Genomic DNA, 12,127 nt, shown 5'->3' with positions numbered 1-12,127 from the left:
AGCCACAAAGCTTTCTTTTAAGTGTGAGGGATGAGAAGAAGCACGCCAACAACCAGGTTTTCATTATGCGTGGAAGTAAAACGCCCGCCTTTCCCTCTGGCCTCTCTTCCTTCTTCTCTCCTTACAACTGCCGCATTGCTCAGTGTCAGATCCACTCCCTGGGAAGCGCCCGATTCAGGTGCTGAGCGCTTCTTAGCTAATGTGATCAGCAGCAGGTTCTGTGGATGCTTAGAAAATGAGTAATGCATTATACAAATGAAAGGTATGACATTATGATGATAAATAAGAGAAGTAAGTGGCCGTAAGAGTTAGCCACTTACTGAGAGCCTGGTGCTTTACAGCACCAGAAGATAGCCCAGAAAGTCAGCAGAGCCTGCTCATTTCAACAAAGGGGAAACTGAGAGTAAGAAAATAGTTTGCCCAAGAACCCACAAGTAGAGAGGTAGTTGGACATGGCTCCCCTCTAACTGCTGTGCCCCAGAAGAAGGTATCCCATATTCTGATCCCATGTCTCTTAACTGCCACCAAGCTACACTCCCAAATATCTTAAGCTTTTCAAGATATTTCCAACCGTACATAATTGTAGAGACAGACTTGATAATGGGGTCAGGCTCCTGATAGACAGGAACACACACCCATAAGATCCGGAAGCCATTGATTGTGACTTCTATCACCAATGAATACATGCTGGTTAAACCGTGAAAACTCATGAAGCTTGGGAGAAGAAAAGCTCTGAGTGTTTAGGGAGAGAAGAAGTAAGTGTAACAGAGTGTGTTTCCTCCCTTCTGCAAGCCAGGAAAGGCATAAATGACTGACACACATGTATGCATTTCCTTACACAAAATCTCCTTAACAGTATATATATAAATGAAGGCAAGGACACACACACACATACACACACACACCATGGCATGAGGTTTCTGGCCTCAAAATGAACTCTTAAAACCCCTGTCTAAAATAAGAATGACAGAGTCCAACTTGAGAACTTTCTATGCACACACTTGAGCATAGTGTCTATTCATGCAATTTCCCAGCAAGCACTTAGTGCCTACTCGAAGCCAGGAACTGTCCTTGGTTCTTGAGATTTCACAGAATACAAACAAATCAAGAAAGTGAGTAAGGCTGTTGGACGGCAAATACTGTAGAGCAAAATAAGGTAACAGGACGGAGCGAGATGGGGAACTGAGTTCTACCAGAGGCCTTGCTGGAAAGTGTGACATTCCAGGAAAGCCTACAGGAGGTGAGTGTTTAGATCAGACCACCCTCTAGGGCAATAACAGACATATAAGAATGTCCAAAGGTACTGTGGCAGGAACACAGCTGGCACTTTGTAGGGAATGAGTCATGCTGGCTAGAGGAAAGATGCTGAAGGAAAGATAGGAGAGGATGAAGGCAAAGAGAAAACATATTGAGCCTTGGTCATCATCTTAAGGTCTCTTACATTGACTGGTCTTGGAGAACCACTGGAGAATCTTAAACATCATATGCTCTGACCTGTCAAAAATTAGTAACAATTCTGACCTTTGGGTTGAAGACAGACTGCATGCGGCACCAGGGCATGGTAATTGGGTGGAAGACAAGACCAGGTACCGTGTCTCGGGCCAGGGAAGTAGCAACAGTAATGGTGAGGCTCATCTGTCATGGGTATATTTGCAGATTAATAAGGCTTGCAGATAATAGAATGGAGGCAGAAGAGAAAGGACCCAGAATTTTCAAGGTTTTGAACTTAAACAACTGAGGGATGTCTAAAAGGCTAAAGCTGACGTGAGTCTGGTCTGAGGTATGCCAGAATAAAGAAGCCGGCCATGAGGGTCTGACTCTAGGTCTGTAATTGAGAGGAGGGACCTAGGCTCTGATGTGCACATCCCAGAGTAACACAGAGCTGCTCTGTCTGCTGACCCTGGTTCTATGATGATTCTCCAATGTCATCACTGACTGTCCTTCATGTCCTTTGACGCTGTGTGGCCTGTAGAATTTGGGGACCTTACGTCTTATTCCAGAATTCATCTATATAAACTGAGAATAAAACCTGAGTCACGGGCTGGAGAGATGGCTCAGCAGGTAAGAGCACCGACTGCTCTTCCAAAGGTCATGAGTTCAAATCCCAGCATCCACATGGTGGCTCACAACCATCCGTAAAGAGATCTGACACCCTATTCTGGTGTCTGAAGACAGCTACAGTGTACTTATATATAATAAATAAATAAATATTAAAAAAAAAAACCTGAGTCACTATCCTCCTCTGTCTATATCCATTGATTCTAAAGGGGGGGGTGTAAGTAAAGTAAGGAATTCTTTGCTAGAACTTTCCTGAGCTTTAGTTTGATTTAGTCTGTGACTCTTCACATTAGTGAGCACTGGGCCATTCCACTGAAAGCATCCAGGTGCCATCTGTCACATCATTACTCATCGGCCCTGAGACTCAGTTTCCCTCTGTATAAAGTCTTTTCTGGCTTCCTTGTGACTACTACCTAAAATCTGATGGTGTGCAATTGTTGACTAGCAGTGTAAGATTTTGAACGATTCTCCTGGTCACAGGCCCACACATTTGCCTTTCGGGAAACTAGTCAGTCTTTATATTTTCCAAATTTTTACTTTGTTTTTTTTTTAAAGAGTGTGTGTGTGTGTGTGTGTACATTAATGTGAGTGTGAAGTTTCCATGGAAACTTGAAGAAGGTGTCAGATTCCCCAGGTGCTGGAGTTACCTAATGTTATGAACCACTGGGAAGCAAACTCTTGTCATCTGCAAGAGCAACAAGTGCTCATAACTCCAAACCCCCTTTATCTGCAGCCTGCCTCTCAGCCTACAATCTCTTCAAATTTATCTGTAACTAAACCGTAAGGAGAATCTCACCACAGGAGACTAAATTGGCCCAATGAACCAATAATAGAAGTCCTAAGGATTTTCTGTTTTGTTTCGTGAAACCTGAGATTACATCTGTGCTGCGCTGGGCATATAGGCAGTCCATCACACAACTCAGAAGATGGCTGTCCTATACAAAGGTAAGTATCATCTCCTGAGTGTGAAGTCATGTCTGTTCTGACCACAGCGATGTCTCCTGCTTGGTTTGAGACAGTGACAGAGGTAAGTAGCCAAGTTCACCACCAGTTCTTCAACTCTGAACAAGGAAAAATGGATTCCACCTGTCCAGCAGAGCAGCTGAAGTCATCCATATAACCAAAGCCAAACTATTGATTTCTGTCTTCTGCTCCTCAAACATCAAATTTACATCTTGGACCTCAGTTGAGGTGCCCATCCCTGGTTATTCAATAACTTAAATGGGGTATATCCAATTGTATCCCCCATCAAATACCAATATGTAATTTCCTAACTGGACCATAGGTCAGCACACTTTCTCTATAAAGGGATAAGCAATAAATGCTTGGGGTGTTCTGATCTGTAAGGTCTTTGACACAACCAGCACACTCTACCGTTGCATCACAAAAGCCTCCCTAGCTAACAGAAAAATAATATGAAAAAAACTTTACAGTAGGTGAGAGATCATAGGTGAGAGGGCAGATTCAGCCTTCAGCCACAGTTTACCTAATGCTTAAGGTTAAACCTATCTTGCTCCTTACTTATCTAAATATAACTCTATATTCAGAAAACATATATCAAATTCAAATATTACTGTAAGTTCTGGATAAATTAAAATTCCATACTTATGTAATATAATGAGATATATGCATGTATATACCAGTTACTCTTGCATTCATGATCCTTAATAAACTCATATTTAGGTGTTTACACATGTATGCATGTGTGTATGTGTATGTGTGTATGTGTGTGTATGTGTATGTGGGTGTGAGTGGGTGTGTATATATATATGTACACACAAAGGTCTCATTCTGAAGAAGCATCTGTTTATGGCATCATCTGAACAATGAGAGACAATTGGTACCATTCATACTTATTTCCAAGCTTTGAGAATTCACCTTCATGCCATAATTTCTACTTTTGTTCTTTTACAAAAATACCATTAGCTCATAAATATGGATGTAAGAAATGATGTTTGAAGATTACACAACATATAATTACATCTCAGTGAGACCCTTATTAATGAACTAAAATATCACTTCAACTACTGTTCTAACATTCCTGGAACAATCGAATCATGGGGCCAGAACCTGTCCCAAAGACTGTCTGTCTGTCTGTTGGTCTGCAGCTCTCTAAGGAGCTAACTCTTCCTTGGAATAATGAAGCTAACCTGTTGGGAGTTATATAAGGTAGAGGTTGGTTGGTTGGTCTCCAAGGTAACTTCTTTTTTTTTTTTTAACTTATTCCCATTGCATCCTACTCACTGCCTCCCTCCCAGTCATCCCCTCCCATAACCATTTCCCCATGCCTCTTTCCTTAACCTCTGAGTGGGTTGGGGCCCCCTGGGTATCCCCAAGCCATGCCCATCTAGTCTGTTCGCGGCTAGGTTTCTAATGGACCTCCTTCCCATAATGTGCCAGTGGGGGTCAGAGTGACCAGTATGGAAAACCGATTCCATATTTTCCAAAGTTTATATATGTGTCTCCAAGGGAAGCCTTGCTGTAAAGGTTGTGGTTAAATAAAACCTGTAGGGGGCATTGAGCATAAACTAGACTGCTTCCACCTTGGCTGCTCTACCTTTCTGTCACTCACGGGATCATATGCTCAGCATGGCCAACTTCCAAGCCATGACCTCTATCAGAAGGTCCACATGAGGCATTGAATTTTCCTACCAGCATTCCCATGAAATAAAATTGGACATGGATCCTTTGGCCCTTTAGAACCCTCAGTCTGCTTAACAGGTTGACTATAACATCATGAGAGACCAAGAGCCAGAGCCACCCAGCTGTTCCTGCATTCCTGACCCTTAAACTACGAGAGGCAATGATACGTTGAATGTTGTAGTAATTAGTAATATAGTGATAGGTAATTAGACATGAACAGATCTAATATGCTAATTAATAAATGGACATAAAAATGGATTGTAATCCATTTGCAATCAGCTTAGGAAGGAAAGACTGATAATGTACAAGAAGAGAAAACAGAATTTCTTCAGCTAGAACCTGAAATGTACCTACAGTGGTAAGCTCCAGTTACCTATGCTTGTGGGTTCAAGTCACTCAAACTTGAAGTAGGCCTTCCTGCAAGGTCCATGTTCTTGCCTTGATATTACATCTTCCTGCCTTTTACCTGGGCTAAGATGTAAATTCATGCTTTATGCTCAGATCAATGTTCAGTTTCTTCCCAAAACCTTTCCAGATGTCCAAGCAGCATCATATCTCCCTCTCTTTCCTTTCTTAGTATCTAATGAATTTAATGCTTTACCATGGAATTTATTATTGTTAATAAGATTGTTTATAATTATTATAATTGTGCATAATAAGCTTATTCTCTGATTCTTAAACAAAAGCTATTATTGTCTGAGTTTCCTGGCTTTCTATCTTACCAAAGTCACATAATAATACTCTTGCACTAGTATTAGGACTCGGTCTCATGACCCTTTGAGCAATGCCAGAGCATGATCTATTCTTGAGAACATACATGCCATTCACCCACCAACATCAGCCTCTTCTAATGCTTCCTCTGGGTTCTAAATCAGAGACTGAAAATGGTATCTCTCTGACTCTCTTGCAGCTATGATACAACTTGAGTTCTACCAATGGAGATGTGTCTTTGTGAGGTTGGAAGGTAGAAAAGAAATGAAGTCCCTGTTCTTTTCCATTGTGATTGAGGAAAAGTAGGTTTCCATGAGTGTTAATAGTAGCCTACCAGCTGTAGGACTGTTAAGGAAGTGACAGCAGCAGGAAGGTCAGCAGTAACCACACTTTCTAAACTTAGGTCATTGTTGAGTCATGCAATCTTTAATTTAAAAATCTCAAAGGTAGGCCCTATCCTGTATACCCATGTCTTCTAACACTTAATAAATACCTAACTCCTAGTAGTAAATTCCTTTCAGGTTAAAATGTCCCATCAATTGAGTTATGAATAACAAGGGTACCATTTAGCTTTGGGTAATTTCTTGTTGTTGTTGTTGTTGTTGTTAAAGGTGATGCCAATGACTTAATCATTTTTTACTACATTCACTCACCCACTCAAAATGTGGTGGACATGTCTAGATAGATTGATAGGAAGAGAGAAAAGAAGTTACCAAAAGAAAGGAATCCAGGCAGAGGGAACAGTTATAGATGAAACATTTGTTGGGTGAGAGTGAGGACTTCGTTCAGATCCCTAGAACCCACTTAAAGCCAGGCTCAGTAGCCCATATTTGTAATCCCAGCACTCCTGTGGTGACATGGGAGAGAGAGAGATGGAAGAATCCCTAGAGATCTGCAGATCAACTAGCCTGCCATGCACAGCAGCAAGCATGGAGACCTTGGCTCAAGGTAGAAGGCTTGAGGTTAAAGCTGGGTGTATTGATGCATGCTGCTAACTCCAGTGCTTGGGAGGCAGGCAGATCTCTGAGTGGTCAGCCTGATGTACAGAGTTAGTTCCAGGACAGCCAGAGCTGCACAGAAAATCCCCCTCTTAGAAACAAGCAAACGAACAACAAAAATAAACAAACAAAACCCAAAGATCTTGATGTTTGTCCTCTGATATCCATACACACTCTCTGATGAATGTTAACCCCCCCCCCACACACACACATCATACATCATACAAGGTACATGAAAACACATCAAACACTCAATTTTTTTCCTTTTTTTTTCTTTTATCGGATATTTTATTCATTTACATTTTAAATGTTATCCCCTTTCCAGGTCTCCCCTCTGGAAACCCCCTATCCTTCCCCTCACCCTTCCTCTATGAGGGTGCTGCCCCATTCACCTACCCACTACTGTCTTCCCTTCCTGGCAATGCCCTACACTGGGGCATGGAACCCCTCAGGTCCAAGGGCTGTTCCACCCACTGATATCCAAAAAGGCCATCTTCTGCCACATATGCGAATAGAGGCCTGGGTCCCTCCAAGTGTATTCTTTGGTTGGTAGTCCAGTTCCTGGGAGCTTCAGGGGGGTTGGCCAGTTGACACTGTTGCTCCCCCATAGGGCTGCAAACCCCCTCAGCTCCTTCAGTTCCTTCTCCAACTCCTTCATCAGGGACCCTGTGCTCAGTCTAATGGTTGGCTGTGAGCATCCACCTCTGTATTTGTAAGGTTCTGACAGAGCCTCTTAGGAGACACCCATATCAGGCTTCTGTCAGGAAGCATTTCTGGGCATCCACAATAGTGTTGGGGTTTGTCAACTATATATGGAATGTATCCCCAGGTGGAGCAGTCTCTGGATGGCCTTTCCTTCAGTCTTTCCTCCATCCTCTGTCTCTGTATCTCCTCCTGTGAGTATTTTGTTCACCCTTCTAAGAAGCACTGAAGCATCCACACTTTGGTCTTCCTTCTCCTTGAGCGTCATATGGTCTATGAATTGTATTTTGGGTATTCCAAACTTTTGGGTTAATATCCACTTATCAGTGAGTACATATTGTGTGTGTTCTTTTGTGCCTGGGTTCAATTTTTTTAAAGAAAATAAAAAATGACACTGTTTTGCATAATATGCTGAAGGATCTCTGGGTGGAAATCACAACGTGAAGAGCTGGGGATCTGAAGCATCCAGCAGCCCTGCACTAGTATTAGAATCCCATGGGAAGGGATGGCTTGCTTGTTGTTTACTGGTGGCTTTAGCTGGGCCTGAACTGAAGCAAATTCTCTCATTCCCTCAGCTGAAAGCAGAGGGGACAGGATGAAGCAGAGGAGAACTCAGGGCAACCCTAACCTCCCAGCTGAATGACAAAAAAAAAAAAAAAAATCAACATTTCAACTGAAGTATTATGAGGTCAGTGTGGGGAAGCGAAACTATTTTCAACATCTCTGCTTGCTACAGCAAAACTCAGAAACCAAAAGAAGAGAAGGCATTAGCAGACGTTCTTTGAACAGCGATTATGAGAATCTGGGCCTTCTAAATAATTGCAGCAAATTCCTCCACAGTCACAGAAGGCATAGGAAATTATTGTCAATTAAGTGTTTAATGCTAATCAAAGCTGGCATATTGGTTTTTAATCAAAGTTACGATAGAATGGAATTGCATTTTTAAGTGTATATGATACAACGTTAGAACTTCAACCATAACCAACAGTATAGCACATTTAGGCTCATTTTATAGCATTCGGGTCAAAAATTTTCCATTTTAAATAATCATAAATGTTTACGCTGGCTGTATCTTTATCATATGCCTAAAGATGTTTATAAGACTGAGGTGCTGGAGCAAAATGTGAAGCATGTGTACAATTACAGCTGTGCTCTCTCCACAGGGGTGTGAACCATCTTACAGCATGCTCTCCACACGGGTGTGAACTAGCTTAAATCCTGGGATGCTCCAAAGTCACATGTGGGCTCTGCCTCTACACTGGAGGAATAGCTGATGCAGAATTTGCTAGAGTGCTAAGCACAAAGGCATCTAATGAACTTGTGTTGTTTGTGTGCGTATCAGTAATGATAAAATGTTTTGTACCTTAAATAATATTCATATATATACATGTAGTATTATACAGACTGAGCATTATATGCTTATAAAGTTATGTTTATGTATTTAGGAATAGATACATATATAAATGATAGACAATTGATAGATAGATAGATAGATACATACATACATACATACATACATAGATGATAGATACAAACATACATGATAGATGATAGATAGATAGATAGATAGATAATAGATAGATGGATAGATAGATAGGTAGGTAGATAGATAGATAGATAGATAGGTAGGTAGGTAGATAGATAGATAGATAGATAGATAGATAGGTAGATAGGTAGATAGATAGGTAGATAGGTAGGTAGATAGGTAGGTAGATAGGTAGGTAGGTAGGTAGGTAGATAGGTAGATAGATAGGTAGATAGATAGATAGATAGATAGATAGATAAATGATAGATAGATAGATAGATAGATACATAGATACATAGATAGATAGATAGATAGGCAGATAGGTAGATGATAGATAGCAACAATTAAAGAAAAAAGGACAAATTTGAAAAAGAGCAAGAGGATACAAGAGAACAGCTGGAGGGAAGAAAGGGAGGGGAAATGATTTAATTACAAAATAATTTCAAAAAATAAAAATACTATAAATAAAGTAAAATAAAACAAATAAAGACTAGTTCCCATGATTTGCTTTCTTCTCTTCCGTTTCATCTCTGTCTTTTACATATAGGGCATTTCCTGGCCTCCGAGATAGCCCATGAGCTGTAGACTAACACCATCTACTATCAAGTTAGAGCTCATGAAGTGGCCTGTCCACAAAGTTTCCACTTTGATCCAACTGTCTCTGTTACAGTCGAAGCTTGCGCACTGCCCTCTGAGTCCTCAGGACTGCCCATAATCACGTGTCACTGCCTCATCGTTACCTGTCTTGGAAACCGAGTCGTTCATCCAGCCACGGTGGCCGATAGATCCACCACACCAAGTGCTGTGAGGCTTCTGGCGTAAGCAAAGATGCTCTGGATCCGGACTGCCCGAGTGTTCGTATCACAGTTCTGCTTGTTTTGGCTATGAGGCCTTGAGTAAATCACTTAACAGAGATCCGTGCTTCCGTTCCGTCCTCGATACAGTGCGCATTCAGCCTTTTGGGGTAGCATCTGACACGTTGTTTTAAGGATACGAAATGGACTGTTATCCTGCTCATGGAAATGATAGTCAAATGCAGAGAACATCCATTCAATCAATTCCTTCTTCGTGGCATAAGGATTCCAAATAGAAGCACAACGATGTCTGAATTAGCCTGGCACCTGATGTAGGCTTCCTAACAGGAGTTAGTATCTGACCCAGACACTCATCAGGGGAAAAACAAAAACAGGTAAAGACTGCACTGGAAAGCATTGCAGCCAGGACCGCATGCGCAAAGACAGCCAGTGGCTGTGGCTGGGGAAGGGCTGAGATCAAGGCTGGTTGGGGGGTGGGGGGCATCTGGAGAAGCTGAGGAGAGAGGGGTTGCGGGCAGCTGCTGACAGGATCCCCACCTTTGGAATGTGAACTCAGCAATTCAGTCAGAGGGGCTGAGGAGAAATAAAAGTTTTAAAGCTCTTCATAGCCTCTAGGTAGAAAGTAGAGATATGTCAAGAACCTCAGAGGCTCAACACCACTGTGATGGATGGAAAACAACAAACCTTTTCCTCACCGTCTGCTGTCAAGGTTCGCCATATCTGAGGCATGTCTGCACCTGTCACGGTTCGCCATAGCTGCCGCATGACCGCCCTACACACTCCCGTAGCCCACCTCAACCCTCAACGAACTTAACTCAAAACAATAACACCAAAATTAGACTCTGCGTTCCATTATATACACCACATTCAAAGGGAACTTTGATCCTTCCACATTTGAACAGCTTCCTAAAAAATTAATAATGGGACAGCCTCCATTCTTCTAAGAAATTCCTATTCATTCACGAGATGAATCTGCCCAAAGATACAGATGAGGATCATAACTCTATTTTTAAGTTCCTATTCTTCCCAAGCGAAAACAGGTTAATTATATTTCAGAAGTAACCTTTTCTTACCTTTACATCAGTAATGGTGTCAAATAATTTCATAATGGATAATAAAACTCCCATTAGCGTTATGAATTATGTTAGTATGAATCTTCCCCCAAAGCATTAAAATGTTTTAGCTGATATTTTAACTGTCTTAAAATTATGCTATAATGTACTTTTTTTTTAAAGATTCTTTCTCAGGTTGTTCCCAGCTCGCCCCCAAATCAGCCATCTTGACCACTCTGCTGTGTCAGCTCATCAGTTCAAACCCTTCTCTTCCACACAATGTACTTAGTGATTTCTTACCTGGCTAACAGCCACACCACATCTGTTCACATTTATTCATAAACAGATCTTTCCATTGTCCAAACAAGACACCATTGTTCAAAAATGTTATTTGTGCCTCCAGTTTGAACCTTTGTAGGTGATGGGTAGGAAGTAGGAAAATAAAACATTGCTGTCAGACCAAGGAGCAATGGTTACTTTTTGTTATTCTGTGTGAGAGTGTATGTGTATGTGTATAAGAGACACAGAACTTATAAAATGTCTCTCTAAATTGAGGGAATTTATTGTGATAACTTACAGTCCCTAGTCCATTTACGCTAACAATGGGCAGCTGTGGATGGGAAGTACAAGAATTCAGTAGTTGCTCAGTCCCATAAGGTTAATTGTTTAAGCCACTTTTCCGTAGAAGTAGGCTCCAACAGGTGTGCTGGCAAGTAAATGCAAGCAGGTGAAGAAAAGTGATAAGGTGTGGCCCAAATCAAAGGTGTGCACCACCATGACTGGATCTTGGACTTGCTTTGTCCCAGGCTGTCCTTGAACTCAGAGATCTCCTTGCCTCAGTCTCCTGGGATTAAAGGTGTGTTACTACCATGCCTGGGCCTAAGTTTTTCATGGCCATTATACCTCCATCTCTTCGTGCCAAGATCCAGGTAAAAAACTTGGGTCTTCCAACCTCAAGATTTGGATCATAGGTGAATAGGTGAACCCAACAATTCTGGATTACAGTTCGTTCCAGATATAGTCAAGTTAACAACCAGGAATAGCCATTACAGTGTGTGTGTGTGTGTGTGTGTGTGTGTGTGTCTGTCTGTGCCACAGCATGTTGGTGGATGTCAAAGTTCAAGTTGCAAAAGTCAGTTCTCTTTTTTACTGTGTGATTCCTAGGAATTAGGTTATCAATCTTGGTGATGACTGTCTACCCATTCAACCATCTCACCAGTCCACAAGACGGTATTTAAATTCCCTTCCTCTGTATTGTTTCTTATATCTAATTCCCATTTGCTATTTATTACTGAATAAGGTCCTTTCTCAGAAGGATGCTGTCCCCTCTCAAGCCTTTTTTGCTTACTGGTTCCATGCCCCTTGTGCCTGTCACATACTCCACTTGCAAATATTTTAATTACTCTAAAATGTCTCTTTGATATTCAAATGATAGTTTTAGACTCTGGTTACATGAAATGTAAATATTTATTTGAAATGTGAAATATTTAGTCAGGTTTGTAGGACAGCTCATCCTCCCAAGTCAAGGGATAGATGTATCAGATACCTTACTAGTGTCATGGCATTAATGTGCTGTGGGTTGACAAAGATTCCTCACTTGATCAACTCTTAGCCAGATTCCTG

The sequence above is a fragment of the Apodemus sylvaticus genome, chromosome 20, assembly GCF_947179515.1.
Source record: "Apodemus sylvaticus chromosome 20, mApoSyl1.1, whole genome shotgun sequence".
NCBI classification, from domain to species: domain Eukaryota; kingdom Metazoa; phylum Chordata; class Mammalia; order Rodentia; family Muridae; genus Apodemus; species Apodemus sylvaticus.
Note: the sequence above shows the minus strand (reverse complement) of the source record.